The sequence below is a fragment of the Dipodomys spectabilis genome, unplaced genomic scaffold (genome assembly GCF_019054845.1).
Source record: "Dipodomys spectabilis isolate Male_0828 unplaced genomic scaffold, ASM1905484v1 ptg000095l, whole genome shotgun sequence".
NCBI lineage: Eukaryota > Metazoa > Chordata > Mammalia > Rodentia > Heteromyidae > Dipodomys > Dipodomys spectabilis.
Genome location: NW_024870772.1, coordinates 35,453,489 through 35,465,239, shown reverse-complemented (window position 1 = coordinate 35,465,239; position 11,751 = coordinate 35,453,489).

The following is an 11,751-nucleotide window of genomic DNA, read 5'->3' as shown; positions in this document are numbered from 1 at the left end:
CCATGAGATTCTTGTCTCCAATTAACTAGCAAAAAGTTAAAGGACAGTGCCCAGGCATGGAGTTCAAGCACCAGTAATTGGTACAAAAAAAGCCCAAACAACAACAACAACAAAACCCATTATCAATGTGACATCTGTAATCAAAATTAGCCAAAACAATTCAATTACATAGGATTTACTGACTTTGGGTTTTTAACTAAAAGCATTTGGGTGTACTTAATTGGGAGTAGTCTAAAGCAAAATTGGATATTGAGAGACAAAAATCACTCAAAGCAGCAAAAAGAGAGTGAGAAAGCCCATAAAAGAATCACTAACGTAGAGCATATATTTCATAGTTCAGGTGGCCTATACATTAACCTACAGCATTAAATTATAAAGGAATATTTAAAAATAACTTAGCTTTCTTAAGCAGTTTAAGATGCACGCTAAAATGTTACAAGATGTATTTTATTACTAATAACCAAAATCAGGAACTGAGGCTATAACTCAGCAATAAAAAGGAAAGGGGGTAGGTGGGGAGGAAAGGACAGGGGAGGGAAGGGAAGGGGCTACAGTAGATGTAAATGTTTTAAAATTACTTCTGGTGATTTTTCAAATACGTGTGCAGTGAATTTTTCTGGTAACTAATATGAAATCACGAAGGGGTGTGGTGAGAGAAAAAATTGGGAGATTAATCATGGGTTTAATTAGCATTTTTACCTTTTTTTTTCCTCCTTACTACTTGAGTTGCACATCAGAATCATCTATCTTGGTAATTGTTTCAGAATATACATGGCACAAAGCTGGGCACCAGTGGCTCACTCTTGTAATCCTAGCTACTCAGGAGACTGAGATCTGAGGATCGCAGTTCAAAGCCAGCCTGGGCAGGAAAGTCCATGAGACTCTTGTCTCCAATAAACCACCAGAAAATCAGAAGTGGCACTGTGGCTCAAGTGATAGAGCGCTCGACTTGAGTTGAAGAGCTGAGGGACAGCACCTAGGCCCAGAGTTCAAGGCCCATGACACCAAAAAAAAAAAAGTATATATACACATATATTATATATATACATACATACACACATACATGGTACATTTCTACTCAGAATTATTGAGTCAATAATATTTTTAAAAATTTGGGAGCCAGGGTACACATATTTTTCCAATGTTCAGTAGTTGACTCTGAGGCCTGGTTAAGAACTACTCATACAAATCATGGATAACCTTGCTTGTCAGCAGAAGACATTTTACTTTGAGAACTAAGATGAGAAACTGAACATATTTCAATAACTGGATACATTTCACACAAAGTATCAGTTCTTATAGTAGGAGGATTCTCAGAGATCTGGGCTGCCCCAATCCCTCCAGCCCCAGCATTGTTACCTCCTCCTTTATTTTTCCCCTACCATCCCTTCCCTCCCCACCTAGAGATCTGGACTTGACTCTTCTTGATTCACTGTTTTGGAATGCATTTTTGCACTGATAAAGATGTAGAACAAATATATGTACAAAGATAAAAATTCAATAATATTTAAAACAATAGTAAATAAACTAAATAAAAATCCAAAAAATAGCATATATTAGCACACTCTTCTAAGAACAATGTAGATTAAGTGGACAAAAGTAAAGACTTAGAAAGTCTTTTGGGCATCATGGTGCCTGCCTATAGTCCTAGAGACTTAGGAGGCGGAGAGACAGGAGTACAGTGAGATCAAGGTCAGTCCAGCCTTTTCTCCCCAATCCACCCCCACAAGTAGTGAGATCATTTCTCAAAAACAAAAGAACTGGATGCAAGGCTCAAGCGGTAGGGCAATGGCCTAACATATGCGATGCCTTCTGTTAGATTTTTCGTACCTAGGGGGAAAAGATAAAGATTTAAGCAATGTAATTAACAAGATTATTTTAAAGCTTCTTAAGTGGCTCAAATGTGGAATACCTCGGAAGTAGAGAAGGAAGACCTTGGTTGAGGGCAGCTCAAGCCAAAACTAATAAAACAAAAAGCAAAAAAGAAAAAAAGAGTTGTTTTTTTTTTGTTGTTGTTGTTGTTGTTGTTTTTAAGACTACCTCTAGCAATGGTTGGCACAGGGGTGCAAACCTGTCATTCTAGCACATTCTAGCATGTGGAGCACAAATAGAAGGACTGCAGGTTGGCTGGTGCATAAAGCAATCGTTATTTTATCTTTAGTTAGTGTACTATCTTATTTTTCCACTTCAGTTAACCAGCTCACAAAAGGATATTTGAATGGCTCAAAGATAGAGTACCTGCCTAGCAAACGTAAGGCTCTGAGTTCAAATCCAAGTACTGCCACAAAAGATTGTCTTTATAAATATGTTGAACATTTTTCCCTGTTAATAGGGGCTATAACTATTTCACAAGGTCATGTGAAACATTCACAAAATTCATCATATGTTAAATCACAAAGAAAGTATCAGTCTCACAAACGAAAATGTTAAAAATAATACTAATAATTTTGTAATAAAAAAAGAAAACCCCAAAATTAAAAAGAAGAACGAGACTGCTGGAGGCTGGGAGAGAGAGGCAAAGGGTGTGAGATTTATTGGGATATATTGTATGTATGTGTGGAAGCCTCACGATGAAACCTTCCTTGTACAAATAATGTATGCTTTTTTTTTTTTTGGTTGGTTGGTTATAGGGCTTGAACTCTCTTAAGTGCTGTCCCTGAGCTCTTCAGCTCAAGGCAAGCACTTCTGGTTTTCTGGTGGTTTATTGGAGATGAGAGTCTCATGGCCTTTCCTGTCTGGGCTGGCTTTGAAATGTAATCTTCAGATCTCAGCCTCCAGAGTAGCTAGGATTACAGGCTTGAGCCACTGGTGCCTGTCTGTATGCTACTTTTTTTTTTTTTTTTAAAGATACAATAAAAGATGAATTCAACAGGGCTCATACTTGCAACAGGGCTCATATCCTAACTACTCAGGAGGCTGAGTTCTGAGCATTTTTGTTCAAACCCAGCCCAGGCAGCAAAGTCTATGAGACTATCTCCAATTAACCACCAAAAAACTAGCAGTTGTGTCTCAACTGGTAGAGAACCAGCCCTGAGCAAAAAGCCCAAGGACAATGCTCACGTTCTGATTTCAAGCCCCAGGACTGGTACTCACACACACAAAAGATGAATTCAGTCCTCAGTACCCCATAAAAAAGATACCGTTAAAAAGTAAACAATACATATTTACATTTATATATACAATATGTACATAAAAATCCTAAATATAATGAATGATCTCCCATACTAATTAACTAAATAGTATGACAAAGTAGGATTTATGCCTAGAATGAAATGATCACTCAAAACTAGAAAATCATATTAAACATCATATTAAGATGCCTAGTTGCTAAAAACATGTAAACAAGCTGGGCGCCGGTGGCTCACGCATGTGAAATCCTAGCTACTCAGAAGGCTGAGGTCTGACGAGTGCAGTTCAAAGAAAATGGTCGTATCATGAAAATGGTCATAGCCCAAAACAACCTACAGAGTCAATGCAATAACCAACAAAATCCTAATTTCTCACAGAATTAGAAAAATCAATCTACACATTCTTTTTTGTAATTTTTTGTTATTATAAAAATGATGTACTGAAGGGTTATAGTTACATAAGTCCAGTAAAGAGTACATTTCTTTTTGTACCATGTCATCCCTTTCCTCGCTCTCTCCCAGTTTTTCCCTTCCATTTCCGGCCACAAGTTGTATATTAGTTCATTTTCAACATAATGTCCAGCGAACACCATTGCTGTAATTGTTCATCCTTTGCCCCTCTATTTCTAAGCCTCCCTGTATACTTCCAAAGACATGCAAATGAGCAGATGGAACAAAAGGAAAACAGAAAAAAAGAAAAACAGAAAAAAACACCTCATTTTCATTTCCTGGAATTCATTTTGATATTGTTTTGTATGATTAGATGTACATAGGCATTGGGCATTTGTGTTCCTCTCCTCAAAGTATCCTCCTTTGGTCTGATTGTGTGTGAATGCCTAGAGACCTATATAATTTATTATGTCCTAGCACATTTTTTTATTTAGTTGGTTAGCTAGTTAGTTGGTTATGGGACTTGGCCACTGTTCCTGAGCCTTTTCACTCAAGGCTTATGCCTACCATTTTGAGGCACAGCACCACTTCCAGTTTTCAAGTGATTAATCGGAGGTAAGAGTCTCATGGACTTTCCTGCCTGGACTTGTTTAGAACCACAGTCCTCGTATCTCAGCCTCCTGAGTAGCTAGTATTACAGGTATGAGCTACTGGCACCAACTTCCAGTATATTTTGGATCTAGCTTCGACATATGAGAGAAAACATGTGCCATTTGTCTTCTGAGCTTAGCTTACCTCACTTAACATGATTTATTCTAAATTCATCCTTTTCCCTACAAATGACATAACTTTTTTTTAATGATTGTGTAAAATTCCATTGTGTATAGGTACCTTTTTTTTTTTTTTTTTTGGTCAGTCATGGGGCCTGAACTCTGGGCCTGAACGCTGTCCCTCAGCTCTTCAACTCAAGGCAGCACTCTACCACTTGAGCCACAGTGCCACTTCAGGCTTTTTCTGTTTTTGTAGTGCTGAGGAATCAAACCCAGGGCTTCATGCATGCAAGGCAAGTAGTCTACCACTGAGCCACCTTCCCAGCTCCATTTTCTTTTCTTTTCTCTTCTTTTCTTTCTTTTTTTTGTCTGTTATGGTTCTGGAACCCTGTGTAGTGTCCCTCATTCAGCTCAAGGCAAGCACTCTAGCACTTGAGCCACAGCGCTACTTCCAGTTTTCTGCTGGTTAATTGGAGATAAGAGTCTCATGGACTTTCCTGCCCAGGCTGGCTTTGAACCGAGATCCTCAGATCTCAGCCTCCTGAGTAGCTAGGATTACAGGGGTGAACCACCAGCACCTGGCCACATTTTGTTGTTGTTGTTGTTGTTTTCTGGTGATTAATTGGAGACAATGATACTCACAAGTCACTATGTTGGAAATGAACTTTACAACTTTTTGGGGGGGAGGGGTGGAGAAGGTGGGGGAGGTAAGGGATAGTAGGAGAAAAACAAAGGAGAGGGTAAGAATGCTTGATAAGAAATGTACGCATTACCTTACTGATGTAATTGTAACCTCTCTGTATAGCATGTTTACAACATTTTTTTTTTTTTTTTTTTAGTTCTGTTTTTTTTTTTTTTTTTTTTTTTTTTTTTTTTTTTTTTAATTTTTATTGTAAAGCTACTATACAGAGGGTTACAGTTACATGAGTGAGGTTATGAGTACACTTCCTCTTGAACATTGTTACCCCCTCCATTGTTTTCCCCCTACCATCCCCTCCCTCCCTCCCTTCCCCGAGGTTCTTTTTTTTTTTTTTTTTTTTTTTTGATTGTGATTAAATGATTACATAATTTCAAAGTCACAAGTTCATTCTAACTTCCCTGGAGCAAATTGTCTACCACAGTCTGTAATATATAACAGTGTTCACATGTTATATACCATATTTGTGATCAGCAGCATGAGGATATTTAGTAGTGGTTCAACCAGATGAGCGGGAGTTCTTTGTTTCTTAAGTCCTGTTAGTTTTGTCGTATCACCTAACCTTTTGGATTTAGCATCCACTTATGAGGGAGACCATGTACCGTTTGTCTCTTCGTTCTTGGCTTACCTCGCTCAACATGATTCCTTCTAGCTCCATCCATTTCCCTGCAAATGCCATTATTTTGTCATTTCTAATGGCTGCATAATATTCCATTGTGTATAGATACCACAATTTTTGGATCCATTCATCTGTGGTGGGGCACCTAGGTTGTTTCCATATCCTAGCTATTGCGAACAGTGCTGCAATAAACATGGAGGTGCACGTGTCCTTGTATATTGGTTCCTGTTGTTCAGGGTAGATGCCTAGAAGTGGTATGACTGGGTCGTAAGGGAGGTCAATCTTTAGCTTTCTAAGGACCCTCCAGACTGCTTTCAAAAGTGGTTGTATAAGTGTACATTCCCACCAGCAGTGTAATAGGGTTCCTCTTTCTCCACATCCCCTCCAGCATTTGTCGTTGGCTGATTTGTGGATGTGGGACATTCTGACTGGGGTAAGGTGGTATCTCAGGGTTGTCTTTATTTGCATTTCCTTCACCACCAGGGATGATGAACATTTCCTCATGTGTTTCTTTGCCATTTTTATTTCTTCATTTGAGAAGTCCCTCTTTAGTTCCCTTGCCCATTTAGTAATTGGTTTGTTAGGTTTGGGAGGGATTAGTTTCTTGAGTTCCCTGTATATACAGGATGTTAACCCCTTGTCTGATATATTGCTGGTAAATATTTTTTCCCAATTAGTTGGTTGTCTTTCTAGCTTAGTTGCGATAGATTTAGCTGTGCAGAAGCTTTTTATTTTAAGGTAGTCCCATTTGTCGAGTCTCTCTCCAACTTGTTGTGACCCTGGGACTCTGTTCAGGAAGTTCCTTCCTGTGCCTATTAGTTCAAGGGTCTCTCCTACTCTGTCCTGCAGTAGTTTCAGAGATTCAGGTTTAATGTTAAGGTCTTTAATCCATTTTGAGTTGATGTTGGTGCATGGTGATAGGCTGGGGTCCACTTTTAGTTTTCTGCATGTGGCTGCCCAGTTTTCCCAGCACCAGCGGTTGAAGAGGCTGTGTTTCTTCCATTGTATGTCTTTGGCTCCTTTGTCGAATATCAGCTGGCTGTAGGCCTGTGGATTTATATCTGGATCTTCTATTCTGTTCCATTGGTCTTCGGGTCTGTTTTTGTGCCAGTACCATGCTGTCTTTGTGATTATAGCTCTGTAGTAGAGTTTGAAGTTCGGCATGGATAGCCCTCCCATATTGTCTTTATCCCCTAGAATTGTTTTGGCTATTCTAGGTCTTTTGTTGTTCCATATAAATTTTTGGACTGTTTTCTGTATTTCAGTGATGTACGTCATTGGGATTTTAATAGGAATTGCATTGAATTTGTATATTAGTTTTGGAAGTATCACCATCTTTACTATATTAAGTCGGCCTATCCAGGAGCATGGGAGGTCTTTCCATTTCCTAGTGTCTTCTGCAATTTCTTTCTTTAACTTTTTATAGTTCTCATTAAATAGTTCTTTTACATCTTTGGTTAGGTTAATTCCTAAATATTTTATTTTTTGGGAGGTTATTGTGAATGGGGTTGCTCCCTTTATTTCCCTCTCTTCCTGTGCGTTATCAGTGTATAGGAAGGCAACTGATTTTTGTGGGTTTATTTTGTATCCTGCTATTTTGCCGAAGTGACTTATGATTTCTAAAAGTTTGGGGATGGAGTTTTTGGGATCGTGGAGGTATAGTATCATGTCGTCTGCAAAAAGGGATAGTTTCACTTCTTCTTTCCCTATGCGGATCCCTTTAATGTCTTTTTCTTGCCTTATTGCCCTGGCTAAGGGTTCTAGGACTATGTTGAAGAGGAGTGGAGACAGTGGACATCCTTGCCTTGTTCCTGTTTTTAGGAGGATTGGTTGTAGCTTTTCCCCATTAAGTATAATATTGGCTATTGGTCTGTCATAAATGGCTTTTATTGTTTTTAGAAATGTTCCTTCTATTCCTATTTTCTCCAGAGCTTTTAGCATGAATGAATGTTGAATTTTATCAAAGGCCTTTTCTGCATCTGTGGCGATAATCATGTGATTCTTGACCTTGGCTCTGTTGATATGCTGGATTACATTTATTGACTTACGTATGTTAAACCATCCCTGTGTCTCTGGGATGAAGCCTACCTGATCATAGTGTATTATTTTTTTTATGTGTTTCTGGATTCTGTTAGCTAGAATCTTGTTAAGGATCTTTGCATCTGTGTTCATCAAGGAGATTGGCCTGTAATTCTCCTTTTTGGTTGGGTCTTTGCCTGGTTTGGGGATGAGTGTGATATTGGCTTCGTAGAATGAGTTTGGGATAGCTCCCTCCTTCTCTGTTTCTCTGAAGAGCTTGAGGAGTATGGGTATTAGTTCTTCTTTAAAGGTCTTATAGAATTCTGCTGTGAATCCATCTGGTCCTGGGCTTTTTTTTGTTGGAAGACTTTTGATAGCTTCCTGTATCTCATTATAGGATATTGGCTTATTTAATTGGTTAACTTCTTCTTTGCTCAGTTTGGGTAACTTGTATTTCTCTAAAAATGCATCCATTTCCGCCAGATTTTCTTCCTTTAGAGAGTATAGCTTTTGAAAGTAGTCTGTTAGAATTGTTTGGATATCTTGGGTACGTGTTGTGATGTTTCCCATGGCATCCCTAATCCTATTAATATGGGTTTCCTCTCTTCTTTTTTTAATTAATCTTGCCAACGGGCCATCAATTTTGTTTATTTTTTCAAAGAACCAGCTTTTTGTTTGGTTTATTTTGGTTATGGTTTTCTGATTTTCTAATTGGTTAATCTCTGCTCTCAATTTGGTTATCTGGCTTCGTCTAGTAGCTTTAGGTCCCATTTTTTCTTGTTTTTCTAGCTGTTTTAGTTGCAACATGAGATTATTTACTTGGTCTGTCTCCATTCTCTTGATGTGGGCACTGAGGGCAATAAATTTGCCCCTCAGGACTGCTTTTGCTGTGTCCCACAAGTTTCTTTGTGAGGTGTTTTCATTTTCATTGAGTTCTAGGAAATGCTTTATTTCTTCTCTGATCTCTTCTGTTACCCAGGCCTTGTTAAGGAGTGTGCTGTTCAATTTCCATGTATTAGAGAAATTTCTGCGGTATGCTTTGTTATTGAGAGCTAGCTTGATTCCACTGTGGTCAGATAGGATACAGGGGATTATGTCGATCCCTTTGTATTTGCTTAAGTTCCTTGAATGAACTATGATATGGTCTATTTTGGAGAAAGTTCCATGAGCTGCTGAGAAGAATGTGTACTGTGTTGTTTTAGGGTGAAATACTCGGTAGATGTCAGTTAATTCCGCTTGAAGTATGGCCTCACTTAATTCGGTAGCTTCTTTGCCAATCCTCTGGTTGGTAGACCTGTCCTTTGGTGAGAGTGGCGTGTTAAAGTCTCCTAGTATTATCGTATTGGGATCTATTTTATTCTGTAAGTTTGAGAGCATTTGTTTAACATATCTGGGTGCACCGATATTTGGGGCATATAAGTTGATGATGGTTATATCCTCCTCTTGGATTGTTCCCTTTATTAATATGTAGTGTCCGTCCTTGTCTTTCTGTACTGATTTTAATGAAAAGTTTATTTTGTCAGATATCAGGATAGCTACACCTGCTTTCTTATTGGGGGCATTTGATTGGTAGATCCTTTTCCACCCCTTCACTCTGAGTTTGTTTGTATGTTTGGCTGAGAGGTGGGTCTCCTGAAGGCAACAGATGGATGGGTCTTGTTTTCTGATCCAGTCCTCAGTTCGTTTTCTTTTAATTGGCGAATTCAGCCCATTTATATTAAGAGAAAGTATAGAGAGATGCATTGTTGTCCCTGCCATTCCGTTTTCCTAAGTTTTTCTTCTTTCCTTTCCTCCTGTGCTTGCTCAGTTAGACTTTGAGTAATGCCTGTTTGGGGCAGGTCCCAGTTCCTGGTTGCTTTCTTCAGGTTGTGTCCCCCCTCTTAGAATTCTTTGTAATGCTGGCTTAATGTTTATGTATTCATTTAGTTTTTCTTTGCTATTAAAAGTTTTCAGTTCTCCATCGAATGTGAATGCTAGCTTTGCCGGGTATATCAGTCTGGGTTGGCAGTTATTGGCTCTCAGGGCTCGTATGGTGCTTTCCCAGGCTTTTCTTGCATTCATTGTTTGTGTGGAGAGATCTGCAGTGATTCTAATTTTTTTCCCGTTGTAGTATAGCTCCTTCTTCATTTTTGCTGCATGCAGGATTGTTTCCTTATTATTCAGATCCATCATTGTTACTATTATGTGCCTAGAAGTGTTTCTCCTGGGATCTTGCTTGTTGGGTGTTCGATAAGCTTTTGTGATGTAGTTAAGATGGTCGTTTTTGAGGTGGGGAAAATTTTCATTGACTATCTTGTTAAATAGGTGTTGCATTCCCTTGCTCTGGAATTCCTCACCTTCGTCCACTCCGATTATGCGAAGGTTAAATTTTTTAGCATTATCTGCTTGCTCTTGAATTTCCCTTTGGTTTAATTTGAGTGATTTTTCCATATCTGTCACTTTTTGGTCCAGTTGGTGTATTCTGTCTTCTGTATCTGACACTCTACCTTCCATTTCATTCACTCTGTTGACCGTGGCTTCTATTGTGGTTTGCATGGTGGAAATGGATCCCTTTATGGATTCAATGTTGGTTCTCAGAGTACTGATCTCACCTCTCAATGAGGTGAGATCAGTATGCATTACCTCTAATTTGGCGTTTATCTCACTTCTTACTGAGGTTTGTGCAGCTTCTATTTTTGCATCCAATTTTTGTTTGATATCCTGTATATCTTTTGATAGTTCATCCTTGTGCTTTTTCAATTTCTGATCCATTTCTCGTTTTATTTCTTGAGTCATTGCCTCCAGCAACCCTTGGATGTAGTTTTTGTCTTCCATTCCTGCTTTGCTCCCACTGGGGCTCTCCCCTGCGTGGCTGCTGGCTTTTGAGGTGAGCTTGCTGTCCTGGGTAGTGGTAAACCTTGTGATTTTTCTCTGTGATTTTCGCATGGGGGTTCAGGAGACTGCTCTTCAATCTTGTTTTGGTGTGTCTGTCTTTGCTTGGTTGCTGATTCTGTATTGGTAGAGAGAGTCTGTGCCTGATCTGGATTCTGTTGGGAGCCTATTTCCAGCTGCTATTCACTTAGGATTCTCAGCTCTCTGCTGTAGCAATTCCCGCCTTTGGAAGGGTTGAGCAGCCTGGACTGCTTGTGTTTGCTCCTGCGGGTGCTCTTGGGAAGATCAGATGCTCTGGATGCACTCTCCCAAATACTGGAGTCTGCTATGGGCTCCTGATGTGTTTTTGTTTGTTTGTTTTGGGCTGGTTGTGGGCTTGAACTCTAGGTTTGGGTGCTGTCCCTCAGCTCTTCAGCTCAGGGCTGGCACCCTACCATTTGAGCCACAGCCCCACTTCTGACCCTTTTTGCTTTGTTCAGGTGCCGGTCCCCTGGCCTGGTTCCGGCCCCAGCCTGGAGCGCGCTCGTTAGGCCTGTGCTAATGTGTATACCACCTTGGTTATGCAGCCTGGAGGACACAGTTCAAATTTCTTCTACTGTTGGTAGTCTTGACCCAGGGGCACTGTTCCTGGCTTGAGCATTTAAGCTCCCTTCCAGGGGCGTTCTTGCTCTGGCCTGGCCAGCAGAGTGTGCTCTACCGGCTGGTGGAGCTCTCGAACAGTTCCCAGTTTTAGTGGGTCCTGTGGTCCGGGTGTTGGGGTAGGGAGTCTAGGTCAGGGTCTGGGGATTCCCTCCAGCTCTGGTCTCCCTTGATGGATTCCCTGTCCCCTGATGGGTACTCACCCTGTAGGTCGTCAGTTGTTGTTGCAGTCCGAGTTCAGTTGGGGTGGTTGCGGGCTGGGTTGGGCGGCCCCCCGCCGGGTCGTTGCGATCGCGATTGGGCGGGTGGTCTGCGGACAGGTCCCTTCGTGGCGCTGCTGGTGCTGGGCGGCTTTGGCGGGATGGAGCCTCTCCGCTCCGGTGGAGAGTGATGGGTGGGGTGGGATCCTCCTGGAGACTCCCGGCTGGTAGGTTTCTCTGTTCCTGGCGATCCGCTGTTCTGCAATCCGGTACCTGGTGATCTGCAAGCAGCCCCCTGTGTCTCTGTGGCTCCGGCAGCTCCCGCCGGGCCGGCTGGCCGGCGGCTTGGCGCACTGCCACGCGGCCAGTAAAGGTTGGGGGAGGGGTCTTCGCTCCTCTCTGTTCTGAAATTCTTCTT